This window comes from Rattus norvegicus, chromosome 9, assembly GCF_021556685.1.
Source record: "Rattus norvegicus strain SHRSP/BbbUtx chromosome 9, alternate assembly SHRSP_T2T, whole genome shotgun sequence".
Lineage (NCBI taxonomy): Eukaryota > Metazoa > Chordata > Mammalia > Rodentia > Muridae > Rattus > Rattus norvegicus.
The window spans coordinates 27789102-27805000 of NC_141542.1; the positions used below are offsets into that span (position 1 = coordinate 27789102).

A 15899-nucleotide genomic window follows, 5' to 3' on the forward strand; every position below is an offset into this window, starting at 1 on the left:
GTGTAATTCTGGTAAAGTCTGGTATAATTCTAGTAGGTCTGCCGTTATATATTACTTGACTTTTCCCCCTTACTGCTTTTAATATTCTTTCTTTGTTTTGTGCACTTGGTGTTTTAACTGTTATGTGACAAGAGGAGTTTCTTTTCTGGTCCAATCTATTTGGAGTCCTGTAGGCTTCTTGTATGTTTATGGGCATCTCTTTCTTTAGGTTGGAAATTTTCCTTCTATAATTTTGTTGAGTATATTTACTGGCCCTTTAAGTTGGGAATCTTCGCTCTCTTCTATACCTGTTATCCTTAGGTTTGATCTTCTCATTGTGTCCTGGATTTCCTGGATGTTTTGGGCTAGGAGCTTGTTGTGTTTTACATTATCTTTGACTGTTGTGTCAATGTTCTCTATGGTATCATCTGCCCCTGAGATTCTCTGGTCTATCTCTTGTATTCTGTTGGTGATGGTTGCATCTATGACTCCTGATCTCTTTCCTATTTTTCTATCTCCAGGGTTGTCTCTCTTTGTGATTTCTTTATTGTTTCTATTTCCATTTTTAGATCCTGGATGGTTTTGTTCAATTCCTTCACCTGTTTGGTTGTGTCTTCCTGTAATTCTTTCAGGGAATTTTGTGTCGCCTCTTTAGGGGCTTCTACCTGATTCCCTGTGTTGTCCTGTATTTCTTTAAGGGAGTTATTTATGTCCTTCTTAAATTCCTCTAACATCATTATGAGATGTGATTTTAAATCATAATCTTGTTTTGTCGATGTGTTGGGGGTATCCAGGACTTGCAGTGGTGGGAGAACTGGGATCTGATGATGCCAAGTGACCTTGGTTTCTGTTGCTCAGTTTCTTGTGCTTGCCTCTCACCATCTGGTTATCTCTGGTGTTAGCTGGTCTTACTGTCTCTGACAGTGGCTTGACCCTCCGGTAAGCCTGTACGTCAGCACCCCTGAGAGACCAGCTCTCTACCAGTGGGATCTGGGTACAGAGAGCTGTGGCACGGGGTCAGCTCCCAATGCAGATGGAAACCGGAAACATGCCGACACCTTCAATAGAAAACTAGGATGAGGGCCATTGAGACGGCTCAGGAGGCGAAGCCTGAGGGCTTGAGTTTAACCCCTAGAACCCCCATAAAGGTAAACAGAAAGAATCAATGCCCCAAAGCTGTCACCTGGTTTCTATGTGAAGACTGCGTCAATGGTGACCCCCACAGTAATCAAGTAATTCATAGAAAGAAATTCAGGATTACAGATAGAGTTAACACCTTCATCTTGTGTCTTTATCTCTCTCCCATACAGAAACCCCGCCCCCGAACAGTAGAGTTGGAGTCTCAAATATTAGCTCACTTGCTTTGTCTCACAAAGGTGGCACAAAAGTCACAGCACAGTGACAGTAATGGCCCTGCTTTCTGACGCTGTTACCACTTTAGGTGTTGTTCTTATTCTTAGGGCTTATTAGGAAGCAGACGCTCTGCTGTGCAAAGCTGGTACTCAGTTCAGGTGCTTCTCTGCCTGTTTCTGCCTCTTTCCTCATTCTCCCTCCCCTTCCTTTCCCCTGCTCCTCACTCTTGCCCTGCACATTCTCTTTCTCTCCCTCCCTCCCCCTCCCTCCCCCTCCCTCCGTGCCTCCCTCCCTCCCTCCCTCCCTCCGTGCCTTCCTCCTCTCCCCTCTTTTTCCTCCCTCCTTCCCCTGCTCCTCACTCTTGACCCTGTATATTCTCTCCCTCCCCCCTCTCTCCATCTCTCCCTTTTATGATCGCTTTTATGACACTATGATTCAATAAAAATAAATATTTGGTCTCCCTATCAAGTTCTTGAGACAGAATCCCCAATGTGGGCTGTAATCCCTTGTAGACATGGATTGCCAGGGAAGTACTTCGTTCAGTTTGGAGTTTTTCACTCTGGACTCCTGACTTTGATCTCCTAAGACATGTGTAGTTGTCTGAATGGGGAACAGCTGACAGGAACACCTACATTTCCTAAGTGGTAGGAGCCCCTCGGAAGGCTCTGAGGTAACATCATGATGAGGGCTGGTTGTCAGAGGAACCGGAGCTAAGAGGGCTGGGAAGTCAACCATGGCCAATGATGTCATTGATCCTGGTGATGATGAAGCTTCTGTGACAGAATTTAGAGAGCTTCTCAACTTCTGGACATGTGGGGGCACCTAGAGGTGGCAGAGTCAGAAGGCAAGGATGCTCTACCCACAAAGTTCTGCCACCTAAAGGCTCTTTCTGCCCTAACGGTAAAGCAGATTTCTCCAAGGACCAGATTTCACCACCAGCCTCAGCCGACTCCCCGCCAGGTGGCGCTGTTTCCTCATAATGTCCTGTCTCTGTGGGTCACAACCCTCTTAGTGGCAAGAGATAAAGCCAGAGTCAAGGACACTCTGACCTCTGTTAACCCCCAAACGTTCCTAAAGTCATTTTTTTTTAAAGTTTTGGAACATCTACCCTGAAATTATTACTTGATTCTGACTTTGAATGGCAAGCAAATATCATCCTTAAATTGGTTGCTAGAAATTGAGTCTCGAAGGTTCAATTTAATCTTTTTAAGGGGAGTTTTTTTTTAAAACTTAAAAAAAAAAGTTTATTCATTTATTTCATGTATGTGAGTACCCTGTTGCTGTCTTCAGACACACCAGAAAAGGGCATCAGATCTCATTACAGATGGTTGTGAGCCACCAGGTGGTAGCTGGGAATTGAACTCAGGACCTCTGGAAGAACAGTCAGTTCTCTTAACTGCTGAGCCATCTCTCCAGCCCTTTAAGAGGAGAATTTAAAGCAGTAACTAAGAAAAATTAAAAATTTGAAGACCCATGTGTAGAAATTATAACTCAAGTTATGAAAACACTTATGAAGTAGCCAACACACATGACACACGTGACTGTTATCAATAGTTATGACAACACTTCTCTTAGGTTTTCTTTTATTTTTGCTTATTTTAAGACAGTCTTTTGATGAGCCCAGACTGCCCTAGAACTCACAGAGACCTTCTTGCCTCTGCCTCCAGAGTGCTGGGATTACAGGGCTGGTCCACCACAGTCAGCTTGTTTAGTGTCCTAAAAAAAAAAAAAAGTCTTATATTAGCCTACATCTTCTAAATTCTTGTGCGACCAGAGCTGGCCACATACTGTGTTCTACAAGAAGTGAAGTTTGCCAGCTCCAGGCCTGGCCTGCAGATCAACCCCCCATGTTCTCTCCCGCTACTCACCCAGATGGAGAGGGTCCCCCAGGAACTCTAGGTTCTGAAGGTAACAGACATGCTTGTGGGAAGAAACGTGGGAGCCTGAATGTCTATGTGGAGCAGAGCCTCCTCATTAACTGACACGATGGCTCAAGAGAAGCAAGTTTGTGTTTGAGTTGTCTGTTACCACAGCTAGTTCATCTGTGGCAACGATGTGTCTCCCATGTCTGTGGAAGCTTTTACCTCCTTCAAATTCTCTCCCCTCATTAACTCAACAAAAGGGTCACCAAGCCACACCGATCTCTCTTTGGAGGTATAGTCTTTCCCAGTTCCTTCAAGACTTCGCTTCCTCCCAAGACTGGCCACCAGACTTCTCATCAGAGGCTACACACCTGTGTTGGTTAGCTTGTTAAATTGACACAAGCTAGGGTCGTCTGGGAAGAGGAACATTGACTGAGATAATGTTTTCATAGGATTGGCCTGTAGGCAACATTTTAAGGAACGGAATCTAAGTATCATGGTGAATTCAGTAAGTTCCCAATAGGACTCGCATGTAATAAGCGTGTTATTCAAGATAGAGCAACGTTTTAATGAACTGAAACACTGTTTCTTTGTGAATTCAGTTAGTTCCCAGTTGCAGGCTCTTGTAATATGTGTACTTTTAAAGATTTATCAAAATTTTCTGAACCGAATCTGAGTAACCTGGTGAATTCGGTTAGTTCCCAATAGGCCACAGTAGTAATAAGTGGACTGTTCGGGATATAGAAAAATTTTCATGAATGGAATCAAAATTTCTAGGCAAATTCAGTCAGTTCCCAATGGGACATGCTTGTATGAGTCTGCTTTTCAATACATAGCAACAATTTAAGGAACGGAATATAAGTATCATGCTAAATTCAGTAGGTTCCCAATAGGATTCGCATGTAATAAGCTTGTTATTCAAGAAAGAACAAAGTTTTAACGAACTGAAACACTGTTTCTTTGTGAATTCAGTTAGTTCCCAGTAGCAGGCTCTTGTAATATGTGTACTTTTAAAGATTTATCAAATTTTCCTGAGCCGAATCTGAGTAACCTGGTGAATTCGGTTAGTTCCCAATAGGCCACAGTAGTAATAAGTGGACAGTTCGGGATAAGAAAAATTTTCACGAATGGAATCAAAATTTCTAGGAGAATTTAAGAATCTAGGAAAAATTAATTTTCCTGATTAATGATTGATATGGGGAGGCCACAGTCACTGAGGGTGGTGCCACCCCTGGGTAGGTGGCTTGTTCTCCTTCTGTACATAAGAAAACCACGGGAGAGCAAGCCAATTATCAGCCATAGTTTCTGTTTCAGTTCCTGCCTTCAGGTTCCTTCCCTGGCTTCCGTCATTGATGGCTTGTGATGAGGAAGTGAAAGCCAAACAAATCAGTTCTCCCCCAAATGGCTCTTGACCATGGTGTTTACCACAGTAATAGAACGCTAAACGAGAACAACGCCGCTGGGTTTCTCAAGTCCGCCTCCTTAGCAACCATGTCCCAAAGAAACTGACACCACTCCTCTACTTCCTGCTTCATAACATCCCCAAGCCTCTGTGACTCTCTGTGGCTTCACCTCTGCCCTCTACTTGGCCTTGCAGATCAGGCCTTCTCCTCAGAGTCCCCTCCCACTCCAAGTACACCCCCCCCCATCACTCTTGCACTGACTGTTGCAGTAACTGTTAACACTCTGTCTAAGCTCCGCCCCACAGTTACCTGGCAACAGCCAGGTGTGCCTGACTCACTATAAAAGGGGCTCCTTGCCCCTTACCCTCTCTCTCTCCATTCCCTTCCCACCTCTCTCTCCACGTGCTCATGACCAGCCTCTATTCCTCTTCTCTCTCTCTCTCTCTCTCTCTCCCCCCCCCCCTCTGCCTTTTTCTCTTTCTACTACCCCCATAACTCTTCCCCATACCCTGAATAAACTCTATTCTATACTGTCTTGTGTCCTTCGGAGGACACCCTTACCCTACACCTGACCACACCTCCACAGAACACATTCCGTCTCTCTTGATCTTTTTATAAACACAACAGTAACTGTCTTTAAAAACGAACGTGAATTGTTAATTCCATCAAACAACATTACCCAGATTCTTTGGTCAAATTAGGCAAGCTTTATTTTCTGTCAGACAGGGCTATTTCCCTAAAGTGGGGTTTAAAGAATTAGCACTGGACATAGGAAAAGGTGGGGCTTATATAGCACCCCCAAATCTGCAAGACTAAATAGAGGGGTTTCAAGGGCTGGAGGATTTCCAGAGGAATTTTGGTTACATAGGGACTTGGCTGAACATCTCAAAATTATTTGGCAGAACGTCTCATCAGGGCAGAGGTTAGGGTATAGGGTGTGGAACATGTCAAACTCCAGAAGATAGGTTAAGACCTGGCTAAATCCAAGTTTTACAGAAAATAGGAATGACTTTGTAACAAGGTGGCTTTCACTCTTAAAATGGAGTCAGACTGGCCCATCATCCTTTCATGTCTTATGTGTCCCTTTCAAGTCCTTAATAGGGAGCAACCGTTTATATCCGTTGTATGGTCTGACAATGCCAGCAGACAGCAAGTGACTCAGCTGTTGTTGAAAATAGTTATTAGCTATTAATTAATTATAATTAATTAATTATAGTTATTAATGTGATGTGTCACACACACACACACAAACACACACAGTAATCAGGACTGAGTACTATCGGTCTATTTAATTAGCTTAACCCGATTACGGGGTGATTATTCCTAATCTGTTTTTATATACACTTGACTGGCTAATTCCCAAGTTACCTGCTGTTTGTCTCCCCCAGAATGCTTTTCTGCTCCATCAGCCTGTCCTCAGGATGCTCCTCTCCTGGCCACTTGCTCATGGTCTACCTCCACTCACAGCAGCCTCCTCTTCTCTCCTCTTCCTCCTCGTCCTTCTCTCCCAGGGTCCCTACCTACGACCTCCAGCCGGGTAATGGAAACACTGCCTACCTCTATTCCCCCAAGTAGTTGGCTGCAGCCATTTTTATTTAACCACTCAGAGAAGCTTGGTGAGCAGAGTTTATACAACATTATTTGCTGTGCATGAGAATTTGCTCACTGGGACTGCAGCCAGATCTTGGGGACCAGTATTTAGCATTTGAATATCCAGACCAACCCCCAACGCTCAGCACTTTCTATTTGGCAAGAGACAAAATTTGTATCACGGCTAGGGTCTCTTTAATGCAGTCTGATTGGATAGCACAGAATAAATGTTTCTTCAAGTCATCCTCCTTGTTCTTTGCATAGAGCAGGTCAGTGCCTACTCATATTGTAGAAGTATTTTAGCTAACGTATCTAGCTGTTGATAGACATTGCTCTATTTGGTTTCAACAGGTACCTCTTTTAACAGTGAGGGAGCCTGGTGTGCCAACAGGCAATACATATAGTCATTTTGTTCCCCTTGACAAGGAGTTTCATTTGAATTGAACATTCTAGCCTCTGATGAGGATAAGGGGCAATGTATTCTCTTAAGTACTTCCTGCTGAAATTAGGACTCCATCATCAGGGCCCAAGAAGGCTGGATCAAAGCCCAGAAAGGGCTTAGGGCAAAGGGGTATTCATCAGAAGCATCTGACTCACTGTGGCAGCCGAGGAAATGGAGCAGCCACCTCAGCTGGAATGGTTCACATTCTTCATCAGCAATCAGGGCTTTCTGGGTTTATAGGACTACTTGGAGTTCCCATGTAGCTCACCTTTGGGTCAGTTTGTAGGTCACAGCTGACTTCTGGATGCTGTTTACCAGCTCAGTGGGACTCTGCAAGCACAGACATAGACTAGGGATAGAAAATAAAGTAAGGAGCCTAGAGAAACATCTTACATTTGGAGAGTTCCCTTTCAGAACAGGCAGCACGCAGGAACATTACGTGGACAGCATTTGCTCTGTGACAGGTGGATCAAGTTGGGGATTCACTGAAGTTTATGTGAATCATTCACAAAAAGATAAAAGTTTTAGTTACATTAGCATCACCATGGTTTGCATTTACTGAAATCCGTGTTGTAGAAAAAGCAGCTAACACGTATCTATAAATAGCTGGAGTAGACTTCTGGTTTTGAGTCATAACAAAAGTTTTAATTTTGGGTTAAAAAGTGTGAAGATTTTTTTCCATACCCAGAGGACTGGATACACACACACACACACACACACACACACACACACACACACACACAGAGACACTCACTGCTTTTAGCATTATGAGAAGCACCTTCAAATCTATATTTAGGAGACAAAGGTAATTAAAAATTTGAGGTTGTGACCGATAATAGTAGCCAGAGCATCAGAATTCCACTCATCAATGTTAAAACTCTGAACCTAATTCTTAGGCAAATGGAATGAACTAGAAAATATCATCTTGAGTGAGGTAACCCAATCACAGAAAAACACACTTGGTATGCACTCACTGATAAGTGGATAATCGCCAAAAAGCTCGAATTACCCAAGATGCAATCCACAGACCACAGGAAGCTCAAGAAGGATGACCAAAATGTGGATGCTCCCACTCCTTCTTAAAAGGGGGGAAAATATCCATAGGAGGGGATATGGAAGCAAAGTTTAGAACAGCAACTCAAGGAATGGCCATTCAGAGCCTGCCCCACATGTGGCATATATATATATATATATATATATATATATATATATATATATATATATATATATATATACACAGCCACCCAAATTAGATAAGATTGATGAAGCTAAAAAAAAAAATGCATGCTGAGGGGTTGGGGATTTAGCTCAGGAAGGCCCTGGGTTTGGTCCCCAGCTCCGAAAAAAAGAAAAGAAAAAAAAATGGATGCTGAAAGGGACTGGATATAGATCTCTCCTGAGAGACACATCCAGAGCATGTCCAATACAGAGGTCAATGCTAGCAGTAAACTACTGAACTGAGAACAGGACCCCCTTTGTGGGAATTAGAGGAAGGAGTGAAAGAACTGAAGGGGCTTGCAACCCCATAAGAACAGCAATGCCAACCAACCAGAGCTTCCAGGGACTAAACCACTACCCAAAGACTATACATGGACTGACCCAGGGCTCCAACTGCACATGTAGCAGGAAATAGCCTTGTTGGGGCACTAGGGGAAGGGGAAGCCCTTGATCCTGCCAAGGTTGGACCCCCAGTGCAGGGGAATGGGGGGCAGTAAGGGGAATGTATGGGGGGAATACCTGTATGGGGGAGGGGAGGGGATAGGGGGCTTACGGACAGGAAACCGGGAAGGGGAATAACCTTTGAAATGTAAGCAAAGAAATATATCTAATAAAAAATTAAAAAATAAACAATCAAATCTAAAAGACAAAAAAAACAAAACTCTGAACCTTTGAAATCTTTGTGTAACAACAGCGCAGAGTGATACATTTACATCATAAGTCATTTTTAGAACTTCATAGTCTAAGTTTTCATATCCTCAGGACTTTGTATGACTTTTATTACTCTAGAATAGTTTTCTTAGACCGTCAGAATTCACACAAATTTAAAGCCTTTTTTACTCCAACCATCTAACAGGATACACAGGTAGTTGATCACCACGAGTCCCATTAAATAAAGGAATAGTTAAAAAGTTACCTCTGAAACCTGTTTATCCTTTACCACAAAGCCTGTTAGTAAGGCCAGCCTGTCTATTGAGTTGGTCTTTCTCAGCAGAAGACCCAATGGCTCTAGAAAGGCTCGCTTCATATATAAAATGAGGCATCGGGCAGCTGTTGTCCAACGAAGACCATCTCGCTGTCAACATCATCGGAAATCTAAGAAGGCTAACCCATAGCAGGGAGTAGAATCCTAACGGCCTCTATATCAATTAAAACGACAGAGACTTACTGTTACTTGGACAGTTACCTAGGCTCCAGGGGTGCTTTTATTAGAGGCTGATGTCAGTCTTCGACTATCACACAGAACCACACCGCAGCTTATGCTGCTGTAGGAGAGCACAAGTCTTTGGCAGCCAGACCTGAAAAGTCTGAGAGGTTTTCCTGTGTTTGGGGAACTTGGGGAAATTGACCTACCTTGACTTAGGCAGAGCAGAGCAGTCAACCCAATAGTGACCGCAGTTTGTGCAAGGCCTTGGCCACAGGCGAGGCTTTGGGGAAGTGGTTAACATTATCATAATACGTGTATGTCCCCAACAGTCTTCTTTGGAGACCTTAAGGTTGCAGCTAGGATCTGGCATTTCTGTCTTTCATACGAAGCTTTTTCCATTAAACATTTTGCACAGCATATTCCACAGATCTCTCTGAAAGGTTTTGAGAGCACTCTATTAAGTATGCAAAAGTTTAAATAAACTTTACTTGTTTTTAGGTTATGTGTTACATTTGCACCCAGCATGACTCCGGTTGTCAACATATTGACATATGTGTTATTTATAATGTTACCGACTACCAACCTGGATGTGTTCGTTTTCTTTTGTATAGCTAAAAAGTTAATGGTTCTTATAAGATTAGGCTTCAAACTCAATTCTAAATTGGTTTTATTTTAACAGTATCTCTTAGAAAGGCTGACCTTTCTAAGGTGGTGGTCTACACTGGGTGTGCTGTAGGCACAGTAGAATTTATCCGGAAACACAGTAGCCATTGATAACTCCTGCTACATCCAACAGTCGGAGCCAGTCCTTAGCGATCATAGTTTGCTACCCATAACCAACACCCAAACATGGGTTGTTTGGGCTTCCATCCTCCCCTGCAGAGCCAGAAGTAGGCATGCGTACATCACCAAAGTCAGCATCTCCTTTTCAAGGCAAGACAGGCTTTACGACGCCATCTTTGTGCTAGAGTTCCCCATGAAACCAGAATTTTATGGGATTCTTTTAGGCTTAGTCCTCTACGTAAAGCGTAATCTAGGATTGGCAAAATTACCAGAAGAACTTTTGTATATTTCGAATGTCAGCATCTCTGGTTTGAGAAATGCAGACGCAATGAATGCGAGGATGTTTAAGGATAAACACCGAAGCCATCATGCCCCTCCCCTCTGCTTTCGGTTTTGTCTGTTAGACACCATCTTCCTACCATTTGCCTCCGGAGCCCCTTTTAGCTGTGCTCATCTTCGCTTAAGAGCCTGCTTCTAGGACGGACCTTGTCAGACAGTCACGGCTCCTCACTTGATGAAAACTGCACATGCATCTGTTGATATCTGAGGCTGCCTAGAACTCATTTCATGTAACATTCCAGCAATGTCTGCTGGCAAAAGTCCTGGGTTGTTTTTTTTTTTTTTTTCATAAAAATAATAAAGAGGAAGTAACCCATGGGGTGGAGGGAGAAGTGACAGACTTTAGTTGGGCCTGTGTGTTTCACCGAAAGAAACATGAATCTTTGTATCTATGGCCTAACTCTAGTTTTGTTTTTTTTTTCAATCTTTTACTTAGAATAATATAGATTCTTGCCATCTTCGCCTGTCCAAAACCCTGTTCAGATCCTATCTCATGACATTAAACCTCTGCTGGTCCTTCTAAATTATATTTTAATCAGAAGACTCAAGTAGGGGATGCTAGTCCCTGCTAGTGACTGTCAGAGTGGCATCAAAATCTAATACAAGGGGTGAGAGGCCCCTTGTCATGAGGTGGCCTGGGAGATCTCTCTCTCTCTCTCTCTCTCTCTCTCTCTCTCCTCTCTCTCTCAGACAGGGTTTCTCTGTGCAGCCCTAGTTGTCCTGGAACTGAATCCATAGACCAGGCTAGCCTTGAACTCAGGGATCTGCCTGCTTCTGCCACCTGAATGCTGGGGTGTGCTACCACTGCCTGACTGGCTGAGACCTTTTTAAAAAAATCTCTTTTCTTATTTAGTTTTTCTTTTGGTGGCATTTTTATCTTGACTTTTAATGGAATTCTGTAGGCTTAAAACTTTCACACTTTTTTAAAATAACAGTTCTTAAATTTTTTTTTCTTTCTTTTCGGAGCTGGGGACCGAACCCAGGGCCTTGTGCTTGCTAGGCAAGCGCTCTACCACTGAGCCAAATCCCCAACCCCAGTTCTTAAATGTTTTAACCTCCCTTCTAGCCCACCACCCAGCTGAGGTGGTGGGAAAGAAAGGTTCCCTCCCACACACAGGGTAAGTGGACTTGTTTAGAACTTGTTCTTTGGAGCAATTTCAGTCTTCAATCGTCAGGATACCAGGAGTCCAGTCCGGTAGAGTCAGGATAGCAAACACAGCGGTGGCACCAGGCCTCTGCTTAATCGGCAAGGGTCAGCGGGAGTGACCAGCACCAACAGGGATGCCAGGAGATGTTCTCAGCTGTGCCTCTCTCTCAAGGAAGCAAAGGTCAATAAAGATGTGAGACCAATGATAGGTTGCAAAGCTTTGTTAGCCCCTGTCACGTGTCCTCCACAGGTCTTGCCTCACCACATCTTACCTCAGCATGTGAATCTGTCTAAGCAAACCTGTGTCAGCTGACTTCACTCTGCCATCGACCGGAGTCCATGATGTGGCTAGAAGCCAAGGCACACCACCAGAAGCTTTTCGGTGCATTTCTCTCTATGAAGTCATGACCAGTGAAGCTCAGCTACACAGTGTAAGGCAGACCGACACATGTGTGTCATTAGCAAAGACTCCTTCACCACAAGTCCTTTCACGTGCTTGCTTTTGCAAAACATCCTTTCACCTGTGTCTGCTTCAGGAAAACATTCCTTCACGTGTTTGCCCCAGCCAAAACACCATCCGACACAACTGACTTTTCAAAGAAACCACAATTTTCCACTTCAGAATTCTTTTAGGCGTAGTCCTCCATATAAGGTGTAAACTAGAATGGGCGTAGTTAACAGAAGAATTTTTGCATATATCAAATGACACCATCTCTGGTTTGATAAATGCAGACAGAATGAATTTGAGGACATTTAAGGATAAACATTTTGGTTCAGTACACGGCATTCGAGATGAAGTTGACAACCAGAGGGCCTGCTATTTGGTGTCCTTTTAAAGAGTCAATAGTTATAGACCATAGTAAACAAAGCCTCATTCATGTTACCTTGATTGAAGAATAAAAACTATTAAAGGTTTTTATTTATAGATTTAATGACTATTGGTTTTTAGTGTTGTTTTTCTCAAATGTTTTAAAGTAAGAGTTGAATCTAAGTCAACCCAGTAAGTTGTAGCAAATTAAAATTACCCACCTATAGATTTTTGATTGTCAACCTTTCTCGTTACAAGTTTTAACTTTGGACCCAGCCCCCACCCCACACACGTATGTAGCAGATGTGGTGGGAGACGATGTGCCTAGTCCTGCAGCGACTTGAGGTGCCTGTGTGGGTTGCTACCCAGGGGGCACCTCCTCCTTCTCAGAGATGAAGGAGGGGGCTTGGGGGAGGGGCCGTATGAGGGGACTGAGAGGAGGGGGACTGCGATCGAATGAACACATTAATGAAAAAAAGCATTTAACACTTATAAGTTTCGAGTTAACCTTTTGTTATAGACTATAAAATTTTAAGCATACCCAGTATAAATCCTGAGGTACAGAGAGTTCATATGATAGTTTATAAATCTTGAGATAAAGTTTATATTTTAGCAGAAGCCTTAGAAAGTCAAATAAAACAGTCTTTTTTTTCCTCCTGTTTTGTTTTGCTCCCTTTTTTCCTGTCCTAAAACCAGGTGGCACAGCTGCCATAGGATAGACAGGAAATTTTAAACGAGCGTGTTTGGGTGTAGAGAAGAGGAAGCCATAACCCAACACCAGAGCTAGCTTTTCAGTAAATCAGGACAAGGTGAAACAATACTTCAACATTATCCATATCTAAAGGATATCTGAATCCCTAATAAATTGAATTCAGTGACCAGGGGGAGGGTCCAGAGCAGCCTGCTATGGTTTTCCTTGGATGCATCGCTCCATCCAGCCAACCGAGTACAGACCAAGGGAAAACAAAGCCTGTGCCTGGGAAAGCTTTTGGGCAGCGGTGGCCTATCAGGCCCCCAAAGCAGCATATTTAAAGAGACAGACACAGCAAAAGCCAAAACCCGTAAACAGAACACAGAACGTTCAAGAAGTCAGAAGGGACTGGTCAAAAACAAAACCTGCAGTGACCACCTTCACTCATACATTTAACTTGGCTTGACCAATTTCCATTTCGGTTTCCTAGCAACCAAGAATCAGGCAGGCCAAGTGACTTTTGTCTAGTGCCCTGGGTAGAAGACAAACAAAACACAACAGAAACAGGCACCAAAAACCCAAGTGGGCAGTGCAAAGACTTGCCAGTGCCCAGGACAGGAGTCCACGGACCTCCTCAGGTACCTCTCTGTCCTCCAGATGGGTTCAAACCAGAAACAGTACCAGATGTCATATAAGGAGATGCCTTCTGTGACTTGGAGCTCTCCTCCAAGGTGCCTGCTGGTTCCTTTTTAGCGCAGCAGTTTGTTCCAATAAGCTGCCAACTTGGAAGCATGCATCAACGTCTTGGAACATCTGCGAGACGCAGGCCACCTCCGGAGGCAGCATTCTCATCTGCAGCCCAGAGTGAAGGTCCAGCTCGAAATTTGGGTTGGGGGGGTCTTGATCTTGTTGAGGCCCCCAATTGCTAATCCACCAGACAAGAGTGAAGACCATTACTCAAATTCTTTGGTCAAGTTAAGCAAGCTTTAATTTCTACCAGTCAAGGCTACCTCCTTGAAGCAGGGTTCGAGGAAATGGCATTGAAGATAGGAAAAAGCAGGGCTTATTTAACACCACCCTTCCCCCCCCCCCAAAAAAAAAGACTAGAGGGTTTTCAAGGGTTGGAGGATTCCCAAAGGAACTTTGGTTACATAAGAACTTAGCTGAAAACCTCAACATTATTTGGCAGAACATCTCATCAGGGTGGAGGTAAAGGGTGTGGAACACGTCAAATTCCAGAAGACGGGTCAAGACCTGGTTAAATCCAAGTTTTACCGAAAACAGAAATGAACTTATTTTGACCTTGTAACTTGTAGCTTTTAAGGTTAAGCTAGAGTGAGGCTGGTCCACCAGGGTGTCTCAGTTAAACATATCGAAACCCACAGAGAGTGTGCACCTTACATGAGCCCCATCTAATGGCTTCAGCCAGCTTGGTGGACATCAGCGTTTCTGGCTGAGATGTGTGTGCTTGAAAACCAAGAGTGCAGAGGAGAAAGATGACTCCAATCCAGGAAATAAAAAGCCCACACACTCTCTCTCTCACACATGCTTTCTCTCACACGGTCTGAGGTGGACTTTTACACTGATTTTTCTTCGGTTTGAGGTTTGTGTGAGACACTATATTTGAGGGTTTTTTTTTCCCCATTCATGTCCATGTTTAAATGTTGTTTTCTTTGTCTTATAAATATTGATGCACTAGAAACTTGACACTTACACAGACTCTATGGTGATTTTTGCAGAAAAGACCAAAGGGGCCTCCATATTTGGGAGAACTACATTATTTCCTAATCATGATTATTGGGACTCTCCAGAATTCAAAAATATGAAGCCAGGGCTCAGGCTGCAGCTTAGTGTTTGAACACATGCCTAACGTGTGCGTGGCCTTGGGTTGGGTTCCTCAGGCCCACGAGGAAACAGGAAGAGAATCAGAGAAAAGGGATGGGAAGGAATGGGTCTGGTATATCTCTCTCTGTGGGTATAAATATGTACTATCGTCTTGAGGATTGAACCCAGCACTTTTGTCAAAACAGTCAAGTACCCTGTCACTGGCAGCTTGGTGGGCATCAGTGTTTCTGGCTGAGCTGTGAGCTTTTCTGAGTGCTATTGCTGGCGAAATTGACAATATGGCGTCCCTCTGGCATCCACTGTCTCACGGAAGCTTGTGAAGGTTTACAAAGGCTCGGTGGGTTCAGTCTTCCCGACATCGCAGTTGAAAATGGTCTGTCCTACCAATGGGAGGAGAAGCCCTTGGTCCTGCCCAGGCTGGACTCCCAGTGTAGGGGAATGTCACAGGGATGGGCAAAGGGGTTGATGGGGAGGGGAATACCCTATAGAAGAAGACGGAGGGACGGTAGGACACGGTGCTTATGGATGGGAAGCTGGGGAAGGGAATAACATTTGAAATGTAAATAAAAATTATCCAATTAAAAAAAGAAAGAAAATGGTCTGTCCTTTTACTTTTTCCCCATGAGAACGAGCACGTGGTTTTATTGTGAGGGAAACATGCTTAAGTATGATATAGTACACGTGTTGAGGTCAGAAGAGGACCTGTGGGAACCTGTTCTCTCCTTCCACGAGGAGAGTTTCTGGGATCCAACCCAGACTGTCAGGAATAGCAGCAGGTACCTTTATGTGCCGAGATGTCTGGCCTGGCCCCAGATTATTAGTGAATATTTGGTTTCAAACGAGAAGGAGGGACCGAGGTGTGTACTTTACATATAAAAGCAGACCTGCCCTCCAGGTTCTCCCAGCATCCCTCAGTCCCTACCTGGCATACCCTGCCCCTAACGCTGAAATTTCCAACCCCGTGGCTGGCTCCCCTTCCCCTACGGGCTCTTCCCTGTATAATCCAGACATTTTGGGCTCTCCAGTTCTCCTTCTCTTCCTTTCTCTCTTCCTCCATGCTCCGGCCCCCACCATGGTGACTTCACTGGCCTCGGTCCTTCAGGTGGGTGAACTTGTGGGAGAGCAGTTTCTCAATAGACTTTCCTTTAATATATTATGATCCGGCTTGAATTGGCTCATTTCACAGGTGGAGAAACAACCTATCACTGAGCGGGGTCGGGGGGTGAAAGCCGAGGCGCATGCGCGGGGGTGGGGTGGGGGGAGAGGCTGCCTGTGGAATCAGTTCTCTTCAC

At 44.1% G+C, this 15899-nt stretch overlaps 1 long non-coding RNA gene across 3 annotated transcripts; it reads right to left on the minus strand.

Moving 5' to 3' along the window:
* Positions 1–2886: 2886 nt before the first annotated feature.
* LOC102548435 (uncharacterized) lies at positions 2887–10418 on the minus strand. 3 transcript variants are annotated; one of them, XR_015629392.1, is made up of 4 exons: positions 10197–10418; positions 9201–9427; positions 6785–6959; positions 2887–3048 (listed from the first exon to the last, which is right to left on the minus strand). It is a non-coding gene; the product is annotated as an uncharacterized LOC102548435 (long non-coding RNA). The 3 variants fall into 3 exon arrangements; XR_015629394.1 differs by having other exon boundaries at positions 6898–6959; positions 10197–10380; XR_015629393.1 differs by lacking the exons at positions 9201–9427; positions 10197–10418 and adding an exon at positions 9034–9156.
* Positions 10419–15899: the final 5481 nt, after the last annotated feature.